This window comes from Lemur catta, chromosome 2 (assembly GCF_020740605.2).
Source record: "Lemur catta isolate mLemCat1 chromosome 2, mLemCat1.pri, whole genome shotgun sequence".
In the NCBI taxonomy this organism is placed as follows: Eukaryota; Metazoa; Chordata; class Mammalia; order Primates; family Lemuridae; genus Lemur; species Lemur catta.
Window position 1 is genome coordinate 50,899,025 of NC_059129.1, and position 16,515 is coordinate 50,915,539.

At 48.4% G+C, this 16,515-nt stretch overlaps 1 protein-coding gene and 1 non-coding gene across 3 annotated transcripts in view; both read right to left on the minus strand.

The window, feature by feature from the left end:
- The window catches only part of CCND3 (cyclin D3), a 79,413-nt gene that overhangs the window by 53,106 nt on the left and 9,792 nt on the right, over positions 1-16,515 (minus strand). The gene's annotated exons all lie outside the window — the stretch shown is intronic.
- On the minus strand, positions 4,816-5,001 carry LOC123633772. The gene has a single exon (XR_006733777.1). It is a non-coding gene; the product is annotated as a small Cajal body-specific RNA 16 (non-coding RNA).

Consider the following 16,515-nt stretch of genomic DNA (forward strand, 5'->3'; position numbering starts at 1 on the left):
CGCGGTGGCTCACGCCTGTAATCCCAGCACTCTGGGAGGCCGAGGCGGGTGGATCGCTTGAGGTCAGGAGTTCGAGACCAGCCTGAGCGAGACCCCGTCTCTACTAAAAATAGAAATAAAAATTATCTGGACAACTAAAAATATGTATAGAAAAAATTAGCTGGGCGTGGTGGCGCATGCCTGTAGTCCCAGCTACTCGGGAGGCTGAGGCAGTAGGATTACTTAAGCCCAGGAGTTTGAGGTTGCTGTGAGCTAGGCTGACGCCATGGCACTCACTCTAGCCCGGGCAAGAGAGCAAGACTCTGTCTCAAAAAAAAAAAAAAAAAATACATGTTGAATAAATGAATAACTGTTAAGCCACACCTCACAAGAGGGATTTGAGGTGAATTTGCTTTGCAGAAGACATTTGTTTTTAACTTCAGAGCAAACTTTGTTCTTTTTTTTTTTTTTTTTTTTTTTTGAGACAGAGTGTCACTTTGTTGCCCTGGCTAGAGTGAGTGCCATGGCATCAGCCTAGCTCACAGCAACCTCAAACTCCTGGGCTTAAGCGATCCTCCTGCCTCAGCCTCCTGAGTAGCTGGGACTACAGGCATGCACCACCACGCCCAGCTAATTTTTTCTATACATATTTTTAGTTGTCCAGATAATTTTTATTTCTATTTTTAGTAGAGACGGGGTCTTGCTCAGGCTGGTCTCGAACTCCTGACCTCGAGCGATCCACCCGCCTCGGCCTCCCAGAGGGCTAGGATTACAGGCGTGAGCCACCGCACCCGGCCCAAACTTTGTTCTTGTTGGATTTTATGTTATTAAATTTTCATCATTAGTTCAGCCAATGGAGATCTAATTTCTGGCTCTCTCAGCCTACATGTCAGCCATCCCTCCCAACGTCAAGCCACACACCCAAGAATGACTCTCCACAGCAGCTGCACTGGTCTCCCTGACGTTGCCCCAGCACTTCTGGAAGGATCACCAGGATCTTTGGGCTGTGTCTCCTGCAGCACACACTCTCCCAGATAGCCGTGTCGAGACTCTCACCTTCTTCAAGTTTCTGTTCAAATGCTGCCTTCCCAGTGAGGTTGACATTGGTCACCCTATTTAAAGCTACAAATTGTCTCCCTCCCCAGTACTATACCCCTTACCCGGCTCTATATTTTGTTTTGTCCATAGTGTTGATCGGTTGTTAATGAGCCCTATCCTTTTGCTTATTTCTTGTGTGTACTGCTTGCTGCCTGCTGTCCCAGTCCTGCCCCCTGCTATACAAGGAAAGGAATTTTTGCCTGTTTTGGTCACCAAACTATCCCAAGTGCAAAGAAATGACACACAGTAGATACTCCATAAATATTTACTGAATGAATGAATGGACGACTGCTCCAGACCCAGGGATGTATGTGACACTAGGATGAGTAAGACACAAAGGTCCCAACTGATCTCATGCCACCCCTAACTATCTCCCAAGTCACTGGCAAAAATGTGGAACAGAAAAGACCTCCCTTTCTCCAGAATGCCATCAATCTATTAATGAGCTCATTTAGTGTATAGTCTCTCAATCAGTAAAACAAAATACCACTAATAACACTGCTTCAAAGACGACTTTAATTGGAAAATGCTCATCTTGTGTACACCCCAGGTCAGTGGAGGACACAAAACTGTAATATAGCACATGATCTCAGTTATAGGAAAATAACTGCCTACCAAGAAACATACCAAAATGTTAACAGTGATTATTTCTGAGTAGTGGGATTATGGTTCATTTTCATTTGCTTCATTATATTTTTCAAAGTTTTGCCAGGTGTGGTGGCTCAATCCTGTAATCCTAGCATTTTGGGAGGCTGAGGTGGGAAGGCCAGGATTTCGAGACCAGGCTGAGCAAGAGCGAGACCTCATCTCTACAGAAAATAGAAAAATTAGCTGGGCATGGTGATGCACACCTGTAGTCCCAGCTACTCAGGAGGTTGAGGTAGGAGGATAGCTTGAGCCCAGGAATTTGAGGTTGCTGTGAGCTATGATGATGCCACTGCACTCTAACCCAGACAGCAGAGTGAGACACTGTCTCAAAAAAACACAGAAACCAAAAAACAAAGTTTCTGTAATAAGCCAGTATTTCCAATATGTAGGTACGTGTTATCCTTGTTATTGTACCATCATCTGGACCAGTCAGCCAGACATGTCCTCAGTAAGGCAATGAGAACCCAGGTGACACCTTCCTGACATTGACTCTGCCCTCAAAAAGTCTCTAGTCTAGTTAATATCAATAGCAAATACACACATACACGCATGCACACATTCATTTTAATCCTACAGCAATGCTTCTGTTATTATTTCCATATTATAGATGAAGAAACGGAGGTTCAAAGAGGTTAAAGTAACTTGCTCAAGGTCACCTATCTAGTATGGATCTGAGCCAGAATTTTGAATGCAGTCTAGTTCCATCACCAACACCCTTAACCACTCCACCAAGCTATATAAATTCAAACAAACTAGCTCCACCCAAGGAATGATGATACAGAATGAGCAGTGCTAAGGACTCTCAGGGGAGGGGTGGGAGTTGACATTGACTGAGTGACTACTATGTGTCAGGTGCTTGATGTACATTACATCATTTAGTTTTTACAACTACCTTCAGGAAAAGACTTCATTTTCTTTTTTGAAAAAATTTATTTTTTAATTGACAAATAAAAATTGTGTATATTTATGGTGTACATGATGTTTTAAAAAATGTATCAATGGCCAGGTGCAGTGGCTCACACCTGTAAGCCTAGCACTCTGGGAGACAGAGGTGGGAGGATTGGTAAGAGGATCGCTTGAGCTCAGGAGTTTGAGACCAGCCTGAGCAAGAGTGAGACTCTGTCTCTGAAGGAAAAAAAAAAAAAAGGCTAAATCAAGCTAAGTAACATATACATTGCCTCACCTGTTTTTTCTTTCTTTCTTTCTTTCTTTCTTTCTTTCTTTCTTTCTTTCTTTCTTTCTTTCTTTCTTTCTTTCTTTTTTTTTTTTGGTGAGAACCCTTAAACACTACTCTTTCGGTAATTTTCAAGTATATACATTATTATTAACATTATTAACTACAGTTACCATGTTGCATAATAGATCTCTTGAACTTATTTCTCTTGTCTAACTGAAATTTTTGTATCCTTTGGCTAAAATAAAAGGATACTATTTTCATCTCTGTGTTGGAAATGGGGAAAATGAATCTCTGCTGTGATGAGAGTTTACCAATCCCTCAGTCCTTCAGTTTCCTCCTCTGCAACATGGGATGGTAACAGTTCCTACCTCACTGACAGTTGGGGAGTATGAAGTGAGAAAGTATACTGAAAACATTCATCATGGTGCTAGCATGTTAAATGCCTGATAAATGTTAGCTGCTACTACTACTCTCAATTCCAAAGTTCACACCCTCAACTACAACATGTTCACCTGCTAAATGGACAAAGGAGAAACATTAATTCTAAGTGATGCTGTCAGGAAATGTGTGATGAATGGATGGAGTCACAGATGTGGAGCCAAGTGAAGGGGCCTCGACAGAGCAGCGTCTCGCCAGGCAGAGGAGGGCAGGGCGCCCTAGAAACACAGAGGGGCAACGTGTGTTTCCCTCCCTTGCCCGGGCTCTCCCCATACGTCACTCTGTTCCTACCCTGTGCTCTCCGCCTCTGTCCTCACTGTGGCCTGCTGGTTCTCTCTCCACCCCCATTGCCTGGGGGTCCCCTGCCTCAGCTGTCTCCCTAATCAGGGCCCCACAGCCTCTCCAGCAGCGAGTGGGAGCCCCTGGCACTCGGGGCCTGGGAGGGCCCCTGATAAACAGCTGGAGCCCTTGTTTGCAGAATCTGTCATGTCCAAAGGAAAAGCAGAAACAAACCACCAGAGCCAGGGGGCTGGCTGATAATGAGTCACACTGCTGCTGGCAGCCCTCCACTTGTCCTCCAGCCTCTGCATCTGGGACCTCCGGGACCTCCGGCTTGTCCTTCCAGGTCCACTGCAAAAATGTCTCCACGAAGCCTTCCTTGACTGTACGCCAATCACCCCACCTCTGCAAGCTTATACTGCACCCAGCACAGCATCCATTAGTGCCATTTATGACACTAAGTGGAAACTGCTCAGGTATTAAGGTCCCAACCAGCCTGTGAACTCCAAAAGGCAGGCATTTTGTCTCTGGGGTCTAGCATAAAACTTAGGAAATCGTGCAATGACTGAATAAAATATAGGTGAAATATTATACCAGCATTAAAAAATCTATGTATTGACACAGAAAAAACAGTTCATTAAAATGTTTTATGGGTAGAAGGTAAAAGCTTGGAATTTCAAATTTTTTCAAAATAGTAATTAGCATTTTATAGTTTAGCAATAAAATGTTCACTTAAGTGGCTATTTTCATTTCACTTGAGAGATCTAAAAATAATGTCTTTTTCCTTTAGCTTTATATACTAATCAAAAAATAAGAAAGATATCTCCCATTATTTTTTAAAATACTACAACTAGATATTAAATGTTAAAGTTTTCAAATAATTTTGATTAATCAGCAGAACATTTCAGTCACGTTCTAAAAATCAGCAAATTAAATATTCTTGTGCTTTTAGGCACACTACTCCACATTTTCAAACAGTTGTTACAAATTGCAGTCTTGCATGTGTAGAAGTATATCACCAATGGTATGAATTCATTTTGTATAATGTCAGATACTTAAAGTAAATTTACATAGCATAAAAAAAGTTATATAAAAAGAAAAAAGGAAATACAACACTACGCATGCAAAGTCATCCTAGCTTTGTAAAAAGAAAAATAATTGCACATGAACAGTATTCTATGATCCTATTTTTTTTTTCCTGTTCGCAGTATCATACATGATCATCTAACTGCTGCAAGAATGCTCATACCTGTTACTGCAATTCAAAACCCAGGAAAGACTTCTCCTGGAAATTTACTTTAGGTCAGGGTTGGGCTGCCCGGTACAAGGCTGCACATATCACTGGGCAGGTTCAACAGCACAGGAGCCTTTCCCTAGACCATGATGATCCTATATTAAAAGAAGAAAACTATATGCACAGTGTATATGCACAGAAAAACGGGCTCAGAAGGACATACACCAACCCTTAGCGCTGATTTTCCCTGAGGGATGGGACTTGGGGGGTAGGGGAGCATTTGCACCTTTATTTTCTTCCTCTTTGTAATGTGTATTTTCAATGAGGAAGTTTGTTTTACTTTTATAATTACAATTTTTTACTATTCAATTTAATTAAATTTAAAAGTTAAATCTCAAAATTAATAACTTTTTAAATAATCAAGAAGGAAATCACAAAATGTAAACTAGGGCTGTCTTTGAGTATAAGAACTATGGGTGATTTTTCTAACTTTTTCCTATTTTTCTATATTGTCCCAATTTCTATAATGAGCAAGTATTTGTTTTATGGGTTTTTTTTAAACCTTAAAAACAAAGGCTTAATGATAAATGAATGCACAAGCTTCCCCAGCCCTCTCCGTGCCTGCATCTGACCCAACCTGCAGGAGGTTCCTGGCTGTCTCTCTGCCCTCCCCTGCTCCACTCTGCTTATCAGGTCCCTGGAAGGACTTTGTCTACGGGTGTGCATGGTCCAGGCCTCCATCCACAGCGCCCTCCCCAGACCCAGACACCTGTGCAGTGAGGAGGGGCTGAAGCAACACTCTCTGGCTCTGATAGGACAGCCATGGCTCCTGCCTGCCCTTACCTCCACCTCCCAGCCCTCCAAACTCGACCTGTTCACCTCCAAAGACCACTCAGCTTCCCCTCGCCCCTACTCTCCCTTGCCTCAGAATGTCCACAGCACAGAGAGACTGCACCCCAAGGCCTCATACAGTAGTCCCCCTTACGTGAGGTTTTGCTTTCGAGGTTTCAGTTACCTGCAGTACAGACAAAAGATATTCTGAGAGATCACGTTCACATAACTTTTATTATAGTATATTGTTGTAATTGTTCTATTAGTTATTGGTGTTAATCTCTTACTGCGCTTCATTTATGAATTAAACTATATCATAGGTATATATGTATAGGAAGAAAACGTAGTATACACAGGGTTTAGTACTATCTGCTGTTTCAGCTTGGAATGGTTCCCCTGCAGATAAGCGGGGACTAATGTATTTGCCACCTTCTGTTCTCACTCTGTTTCCTCTCTCTTTTTTAATAAATGGACCAATATTTATTGAGAGAGAACCATACATAGTGACGGACACTGCCGGAGAAACAAGGACGGGGCCCAAATGCATCGGGCACAGAGCAGTCGTCCTCTGCACGGGCTGAATGCATGAAAGAAGGGTGGAAGCCTTGGACGACGCAGAGCCTGTCCTCAAGGAGCTCAGTCTCAAGGACAACAAGCAGCATCCACACAACACGCACTCGCAAATGCTAGCCAGGAGGGGTATGTGCTGGGGAGCAGCTGAATGGACCTAAGCTGGGCCTTGAAGATTGGTCAAGTTTGGACGGATAGGGGCACATGCGGGGAGGATGGAGGGCATTTCGGAGCGGGGACAGTGTGTGCAAAGCAATGGAAACAGGAACACCCCAGGATCTATCAGGATCTTGCTAGTCGGGAGAGGGTATAGAGGTTGATTGTGGGTAAAAAGCTCACTGGGCCCAGATCCCAAGAGAACCAGAACACCATGAGAAGCTGAATTTGACTTCACGGCCCTGGGAAGCCTCTAATGGCCTCAGAGCTGCAGAAATGCACAATGACCTCGGTGGTGCTCACAGAGGGCTGAGCAGGCAGGCGGGGGCAGAGGGGAGATCGCAACCTCATTCCCACATTACTGTCTTAAAGGAGGGAAGTACCATATACTGAGTGCTGACCTGAGCAAATCACCATTCTACTGTCTTTCATCCTGAAACAGTCCTGTGAGAGGGGACTCACAAGTGCCCCCAGCCTAAAGAAACCTGCCCATGGTCATCTTGCTAGTGAACAGTCCCAGGGATTTGAATCCAAGTTGGCCTGCATCCGACAGCCAAGGCGGCCTTTCCCTGCTCACTTTCTTCTATAACATCCTTTATGTTCACCAGCATCTGGCACTATGATGGTTCAGTACACGTTAGAACGAGTGAAGAAATGAATGAACAAACGACGGGCTCCCAGGCTGGCAAAGAAAACCTCCCAGCACACATGAAAAGGGTGGAGGGTGGAGGTGGGGAGGAGATGTAAGAGTAAATGGAAAATAAAACAAACAATCAAACAATCGTTTCGTTACCACTTCCTCTGGGGCTGGGTCACGGTTTGTAACGGTGTGCACAGGACCCGTACAGTCTGGTACACGCGCATCCACAAAGACACACAAAGAGCTATTTATTTACTTCCTTTGTGAGGGGTAAATAAAGATCGGGCCAAAACAGGCTCCCCCAAACCACCCGGGGGTCTTCCCCAGGTGTTGATGCAGCACTTGGCCTAGAGAAGTCACAGGTGGCTGCCTGCTTGAGTCATCCCGCCTCTGCCTGGCTTTATGCATGTGTGGGTCTGCCTGGCCAGGGAGGCCCCACGTGCAGTGGGGAAGTAGGGGAAGGAGGAAGCGGGAAGGGGAAAGGGTGGCAGGCAGGGCTTCCTCCCCCTTCCTCCAGTGCGGGCTGGGGCAGCAACATCACCCACCCCTACCCCAGGGGAGATATGCCTAGGGGAGCCCAAGAGCTGGCTTGGGGTGCTGGGGGCCCCCTGCTGGGCCAGGCAGTCAATCCTGAGATGGCTGAATCTTGGTGGGGCAGGACTAGGGCCGAGGGGCACCATGCGGAGGTACAGTCAATTCTCATTATTGATGGATTCTGTGCTAGCAAATTCACTTGCTGAAATTTATTTATAACTTCAAAATCAGTATATGAGGCGCTTTGCAGTCATTTGGGGACATATTAGAGCTGCAAAAAATTTGAGTCACCCGACACACATTTCCAGAGGAGGCTGAACAAGGCAGCCCTCTGCCCGCTTCAGCTCTGCTAGTGTAAACAAGTGTCACCCATCTACCAAGCAGCATCTACTGAATACCTCCTAAATACAAACTCCAGTACGAAAAGCCCAAAATATGGGATGCAGGCAGGGCCCTGGCCTTTCACTGACCATCTTAACTGCAGGGATGGGGGCATGTGATTCTGAAGGTTTTACTTGTGTACTTGGTCTAGATCCCGGAGTTTATATACCAGCCTTGGGGGCTACCATATTTGCCAGTGTTTTCATCATGATGGCAAACCCTTGTGTCACAAAAGCAGCCCGATACTTACGTAATGCTTGCTACGGGCTGGGCACTGTTCTGAGTGCTCTGTGTGCACCAAGCCTCCTAACGACTCACACAATCCTCCTAATGGCCCTGTATGGTAGATGCTATTATTATCCCCATTTTACACATAAAGGCACTGAGGCACAGAGAGGCAGAGAGGTGAAGAACCCACCCAGATCACACAGCTGGTGTGCGACAGAGACAGAGGGGTTTACGCCACCTCCTGGGACCTGAAAGGAGACCCTGCAGCTTGTAAGGGTCTCAGCTGCTCCCCACCCCCCAGCAACGGGGAGGGTCCCTCTCTGTAGCCAGGCCTCTGGCACTGTCCAGTGGCAAGAGAGCATGAGGTGACACTGGGAGGCTGAGGCCACTCCAAAGTCTAGGCAGGAGGTGAGCAGCACCTGAAGGAGGCCTTGCCTCAGGGAGTGGAGTGGGGTGGTGTGAGGGAGGCCAAAGCACGAGCTGTGAGAGGACACAGGGAGCCCTGGCAGCTCTCCAAGGAGGTGAGTCCCAGAGAGAGGCCTTCGAGACAACAGGCCTCACAGAGGAAGTCCCCTCAGACCTCCCCTTCCCACGCCGCCCTCTTTCCTGGAGCAAAGCCGTGCAGTTGGTGAACGGGGGTCACGGGTAATGGGAAGGGGGTCACATCTAACCTGGAACACTGGAGGGACAGGGAGGGCTGGAGAGGGGGTGAGAGAGGACACTTCCCCTCGGCTCACATGAGAAGTCAGAAACCTCCCCAACTGAGAAAATCAGATTCCACGCCTGCTGTGAGCAAGAAGTGAAACCGTTAACTCCAATGCCTGCTCCACCGCCCTCCCCACCGGTCTCCCCAGGACGGCAGATGTTTGGCTCTGAGGTGAAGGCCTGTCACATGCCTGCATGGGTGCCCTGTGGCCCTCTCGAGTTCTGAGTCACAGGGCGGCTCTCTCAGAGCTGTGATGGGCTGGTCTCTACCCTCTGGGGAGGCAGAGAGGGGACCAGGGGAAACTGAGGGCCCTGTGAGGTAAGGGACTGTGCGTGTCCTGTTCTTTTCTCGTCCACCCACACCGAACACAGTGCCCGGTGCATCCAGGGAAGGCACTTAACAAACAGGCACCGAGTGGATGAGGGAACGAATGACTCAGTGCTGGACCCAGAGACTGCCTGTCCGCATCGAGCCTCGTGGAGATGCCATCTCCAGAGAAAAGGACCTTTTCCCTTATTTCTGACAAACCTCGACTGCCCTGCCTCAACCCTGCTCACTTTACATTTGACCTTCTCAATGACCTCTCCGAGGTGTGGGGATGTGACCTTCCTCTACCCCATCGGAGGACAGCAGAGCCTCCCCAAAGTGGCAAATGTGGTGTTCCTCAGGGAACCTCACCCTGATCCTACAGTGCTCTTGGGACAAGGGCTCCATAACAAACCCCCAGGGGCCTCTGCCCAGGACGAGGGAGAATCAAATCCTCCACCTTTCCTCAGGGAGGAGGAAGTGCAGGGGGAGGGCATTAGCCAAGGGGGTTCTGGCCCCTCTGCTCTCGGCCCCCCAAAGAGCAGTCCATCTGAGAACATTCTCCTCCCAGAGGGTCCCCACAGGAAAGCATCCTCACACATGATTGTGGGCTCCCCGGTCCCATCTGGATCCCATGGCGAAGGCTGTTAACTGCTCCTCCCAAATCCATTTCCCCTTCTTGTACCTTTCGTACTGGAAGCCCCAGCATGTATGTTCCCCAAACTCCCCGCAGCTAAGTGTGGCAGGTGTCCAAGTGTTGGCCAAAGGGACGAATGATGTGGCAATTTTTAGGTCGTGTCCTGAAAAGGAAGGGCAGTGCCTTCTCCCCCTGTTAACTCATCCCCTTCCCACCAGCTGGGTGATGGACCCGGTAGATGTGGTGATGTACCACCTTCCGCACCCGAGGGCGGGAGACCGACATCACGGGGGCAGGATGGGGGCGCGAGGTCAAGGCGTCAGATCACCCACCCAGATTTGTATGTGAGAAATTTCCATTTTGTTAAACCAGTCATTTGGGTGTTTCTGTTACAGCAGCCTACTCCCCTAATACCTATCTCAGGCCATTCTTGGGTGCCAGGATGTTGAGGGGTAAAGGTGTGTGCGAGGGGCCTTTCTCCTCAGCCGTGTCCTCAGCCCTCCAGCTCCAGCAGCTCTGCCACCCAGGTGTCAGAGCGTGCGTTCCAGGTGGAGAAGGGGCCCCATCCCCACCCCAGCTAATGCCAAACTGAGGCTGCAGGTGGATGTCTCCCTCACTGCACGTAATTTGTTCTTTCCTCAACTTGACCATTTCTCAAACTGCTTATCTCCTTTCTGAGAAAAGGCTCTTCCATGCTCAGGGGACCACTGCATCTAGCCAGGCCAATCCTGTCCTATGCGGAAGGTGGTGAGGAGGAACAGAAAATGCGTGGATTTCTCAGAAAATGCGTGGATTTCTCATCTTAGCCCAGATCTCCTCTCCACTGCTCTCCAGCCGTGTAACTCTGGACAAATCTCTCTGCCTCTCTAAGCCTCAGTTTCTTTCCTTATAAAATGGGGGTAATAATTATTTACAGGTTTCTGGAGAAAATTCAAGATGTAATCACCAAATGTGTAACAAAATCCCGAGCAGCAGGCCTGGCGCACAGTAGATGCTCACTAAATTGTGGCTATGATTACCATGGAGATAAGCACGGGAGCACTGAGGACACAGCTGGAGAAGAGACCCAATGACCTCCCCAGTGGAGGGTGGCCAGGCAGGGAGTCGGAGAGAGGAAACTGTGGCTATAAAGAGGAAGAGTGAGGCAGAGCTGGAGGTGACATCAGGGGAGAGAACAGAAGAGGGCTCATCAATGCCCACACTGGGCAGGAGGGTGGAGGCACAGCTGTGGTGTCTACCAGCTGCTTCCAGCTCATACAATTCTTGTGCCCATCTCACTTCTGTCTCTGCCCCAGTGCTTCTGCCTGGTTGGCCACCCTCGCCACCACGGTCACTGTTGCTACCCTGTCAGCTGCTGTTTCTTGCCTCATCTTCCTTCCTGCCCATGGTATGGCAGAAGGCGGCAGGGGAAGCAGCTGCCCTCCCCGGCAACCTCCCTGCCCCTGGAGGCTGGAGCTGCCCGGAGAGCTGGGTAAGAGCTCAGGCCCTGGAGACAGGCCAGGTTCTGTTCCCAGCTCCAGCACTGAAGAGCTGGGTGACCTCAGCAAGTTCGTGATTCATCTAAAGCTTCAGGTTCCGCGTCTGCACAACAGGGACAGCAGTGCCGTGGGGAAGGAATGAGACCACGCATGGAAGCGCCTCCCACGGTGTCTGGCACACAGCACGCGTTCAATGCTTGTTAGCGGTTATCGAGGCTAGCCATGGGCCTGTGACCTGTGTGGTCACACAGGGTCCCCTGCTCAGAAGGGCCCCACACATGGTTTAATGTTCTGTCATCACCATTGTGACATTCTTAATAATTTTTGAACAAGGAGCCCTGCAGATGATGTAGCTGGTGCTGGCTCTTATCAGCATACGTTTCTGGGCCTGCTGGCTGGGGCGGCTACACAAGGGATCACACGGCCAGCAGTCTATTGGAGACGTGGGACATTAGAGGGCCTTGGGGGCCCTGAGGGAGTGATTTAAGCACGCTGACGTGGGAGCAGGCCATGTGAGACCCCCACACATGCTCTGGGGATGGGCGGGGTGCCCTCCCCTCAGACAGCGAGGATGGTGGGCAGCCTCTGGAACTCACCACTGTCTCCCACCAAGGGCAAAGGTGGCTGCCATACCTCAAAGCAAACACCCACCCATCTGCCCCTGGATTCAATCCTCTGTGCACGCAGGAGAGAGGCCACGCACAAGCTCATGCATACAGAAGTGATGTCCATGGCAACCCTGCACCTTCAGGACATGGAGGGACTACGTGGTGGAAACCAGTGCTGCCCCGAAGCCCTCAGTGCCCAGGTCCAAGCTGGGTCTTGCTGCTCACACTGGAACTGGCATTGGGGCAGCATAGAAGGGGGTTAACTATCACTCGGAGTGGCCTGAGGGGTTGGCCCAGCCCCAGGAGATGGAAAATATCTGCTCCTTCTATCTCTTAGTTTTGAAATCCCAGGCCAGCACATCTAGAAAGTACTAGGGTGTGGGTGGGGAGAGGTGTGGCACCTTACAGGGGTTCCCTGGTGCTGGGGGTTCCCTAGACACCGTGATGAGGCATGACCTCCTAGAGTGGCCCATAAGCCACCTCTGGAAGCACACCTTGTACCTGCTGTCTGTCTCCCCTACTGGCCCCCCCACAGTGAGGGCTGACTGATGTTTGCAGACCCAGCCTCCAGGACCGCTGCATACCTTCCTCCCCGTGCCCCAGGTCCTGCCTCAGCTTCCCCACACTTGCTACAAAAGCCTGGCCCTCTTGCATTCCCGGGCCTTCCTGGAGTGGCCCAGGGAAGAGTCTGAGGGTGGCCCAGCCTGGCAGGTGGATCCTGGCCCTGGAAGAGGCCCCTCTCCATCCGCCTCCGGCCACCTGTCCTGAGTATTCACTCCTTCCAGACAGCTGGAGAGCGGCCCCAGGGCCTCTGGTTAGGGGGGCGGGTGTGGGAAGGCGGCTCTGAGGGAGCTAAGCCAAGGCCAGGGGAGGCCCCTGGAGCTGACCGGGTGCTGAGTGTGCACGGATGGGGGTGGGCGCGGAAGGCACTGGGGAGAAGTGGGAATTGGGGGTGGGATCAGGGAATGGAATGTGAGCTCATTCTCCTGGGGGCACAGCTGTTTATTTTGATCTCCCTGTCAGCTGCTGCATATTCCTTATCTTGGGGCTCAGTCCAGGCTCCACCTCCTTCTCTGTTGCTGAGCTGGGGAGGCAGACACCGTGGGCAGTCCTGCTTCCTGCTCTGGCCACCTTAGGTCCCCACTGCTCCAGGCAGCCACGAAGGACAAGGGGAAAGCAGGCCCCCCAAAGAAATGCCCGCTCTACTTTGGACCCACTCTGTGCCCATCCACGGGGAACTGGGGCTTGAAAATGAGTCATCTGCCCCTCATCTGTCTTCACTCACCCCCAACTGCCATGACAGCCTGAGCTGGTCACCCCAGGTCGCCTGGATATTCCATGGTTTTCCTGGTGGTACAGGACTTACAGGGCTGGCGACAGTGCAGGCTTAGTTGGGAACTCAGGACAGGCAGCTGTCACCTCCCTGGGCTCTCCTCTGGGCCTCACACTGCACTCCCCACTGCCAACTTTGTACTTGGCACCTACTGTCTCCGATGCTATGAAAAGTAAAAAGACTGATTTCCTATATACTTATGGAAACATGACTCATGACATATTTTCTGTTTTACATGTTATTTCAGAACTGGAACATTTCAAAAAAGGGAAAAAAGTACTAGAAAAAAAATCTCCCTTAGTTCTACTACCTCAAAAAATAACTGTTAACATTCTCTACGTGTGTGCGTGTAAAATGTATAGTTGCAAATACAGGTACAATTTTGCATCCTGATTTTTCCCTCCTGATGTTATCATTATAAGTAATTTGCACATTATCACATATCTTTGCAACTGACATTTTTAATGGCTGTCTAACATTCCATCTAATAGATACACTAAAATTTGCCTAACCATGCTGTACTGTGAGGCATTCCGGTTGCTCCAAATTCTTGTCACTGTACCTAATGCTTAAGTGAAAAACCGTTATAGACAAGGTTTTTTCTACATTTTCAATAGAATTCTTAATTAATTAATTAATTTTTTTTTTTTTTTTTGAGACAGAATCTCACTCTGTTCCCCGGGCTAGAGTGCCATGGCGTCAGCCTAAGGTCACAGAAATCTCCAACTCCTGGGCTCAAGCAATCCTACTGCCTCAGCCTCTCGAGTAGCTGGGACTACAGGCATGTGCCACCATGCCCGGCTAATTTTTTTTATATATATTTTTTTAGTTGTCCGGTTAATTTCTTTCTATTTTTTAGTAGAGACAAAGTCTCACTCTTGCTCAGGCTGGCCTTGAACTTCTGACCTTGAGTGATCCTCCCGCCTCGGCCTCCCAGAGTGCTAGGATTACAGGCGTGAGCCACCGCGCCTGGCGGATTTTCAATAGAATTCTTGAATTAGGACAGATAGAACTGAGAAAGTGGAATTACCAAGGCAGGAGGCTGGAATATTCTGGAGCCATTTGATTTCAACACCTATGGCCAACTGCTTTCTGAAGGTAGAAGTCAGCACATGAGAGGGCCAGGAGCAGGGGATGTGCACGCCCTTTAGTGTCACTGCCATGCAGGGATACCACGCACTGTGCCCATGTCCTGTCACCTTTTGTAAACTTTATTCTTTTTTAGTTGCTGAGTGTCTAGTTCCCTCTCCAACAGCACCACCACTTCCTTTTAGGGAGTTTCCTCTCCCCTACTACAAATCGACGAGCCAAGCTGCCTGGCCACAGCTCGGAAGCCCATCCATTCCCCCCATGCCCAGCGAGGCACAGGGGACCAGTCAACTGACCAGTCAGCTGCTCTCATCTCCCTGTAGTTCCCTCTTCCCAGCCCTAAGGCACTTTTTCAGTGTTTCTCCATTTCCAAGCCTGGTTCTCCAGCCTTCCTGGTGAGCTTATGAGTTCCCAACCTTTTTCCAGTAAACTCCCTTTGCCTTATACTGGCCAGTCCATTTCTGTTGCTAACAGAGCCTGGAGAACTGATATCTCCCTGACTTAGTGCTTTTCAAATCGTCAGGTCAGGATGCTTTACTGGCTCATGAAGTCATGAAGCTAATCATGACCAGCAAGTTTTCCAAGTTTTAAAAATGAAACAACAGAATAGAATAAAAAAGCATACCATCTGTAGCCAGGGTAAGTATTGTGTAGTGAGACTTGCTTTACATATACATACATATGTGTGTTCATATGCAAGTGAATAAAACAAAAAACATTTCTAGTTTTGAACAACATTACCCTAATTGGATTTGAGTTCCTTGAGAACAGAGAACAGAGCAATCTCTTGTAGATGTTTTTATTATTTCTCCCCAAATCTTTTTTTTTTTTTTTGAGACAGAGTCTTGCTTTGTCGCCCAGGCTAGAGTGAGTGCCGTGGCGTCAGCCTAGCTCACAGCAACCTCAAACTCCTGGGCTTAAGCGATCCTACTGCCTCAGCCTCCCGAGTAGCTGGGACTACAGGCATGTGCCACCATGCCCAGCTAATTTTTTCTATATAGATTTCTAGCTGTCCAAATCATTTCTTTCTATTTTTGGTAGAGACGGGGTCTCACTCTTGCTCAGGCTGGTCTCGAACTCCTGACCTTGAGCGATCCACCCGCCTCGGCCTCCCACAGTGCTAGGATTACAGGCGTGAGCCACCGCGCCCGGCCTCCCCAAATCTTTAGTACCTAGAAAAATATACTTCCTTGCCAAGACAATGGGATACTTCAAGGACCACCCACTATTTCCCTGCTATTCATAGCTTGACACCTTTCCCTACACTTCAGTTAATAACACTGAATGATCATGGACATCTTTTCCTCCTCGTGTTAAAATTTCTGTTAATGGAACCAACGTTCCACCAGTCAGCCAGGTTGAAAAATTCAGGGGTCGTCCTTGATTGCTCTCACTCATGCACTTGCTGGAGCACACAACCTCCTAGGAGAGAAGGCATGCGAGCAGCAGACTGCAGCACGGGCAACACACTTCACCAGAGAAGCATGCCGGTGCCTCCCGGGGAAGGGCAGAAGAGTCTTCATGCCTTCCTACTAAATAACGATTACTAAGTTCTGTTGCTTCTACCTTCAAAATATTTTGCCAAACCGCCCCCTTGTTTCCATTTCCACCGGCCTCACCCTAGTTTCAATCCTTTTTATATTTTGTGTAGACTCTCTCTCTCTCCAATTCTATTATTCTACTACTGCCCTAGAAATCATCTTAAACAGCTCCGATGATGTCACTTCCTTGCTGAAAAGCCTTTAATGGCTCCCTGCTACCTACAAAATAAAGTCCAAACTCCCCAACCCCACACTGTTGATTTCAGCTTCCTCACCATCACCCCAAACACTCTTGCCAGCTTTATATCCTGCTAGGCCAGCTGTCCTCTAGTTGAGTTCACAAGGTCCTCTCTTTTCCAATGACATATCTGACTGAAGCCAGATTTTTCTTCATATACATCAACCAAAACAACATAGGACAACAGACTGAAGCAGAAGCAGATATGGTAATCCAGCTGTCTTCTATTAAGTCAGGCACTAACGAGATTTGCAAGAATGGAAAACAAGGCCATACTTCTCATTAATTGTTTTTGTTTTGGAAAATAGTTATTTTATTTTTAAAAATACAATACTTAGGTTAACATTGCAATGAGTTTCTTCTTGTTACTTTAAAGGCATTGCTAA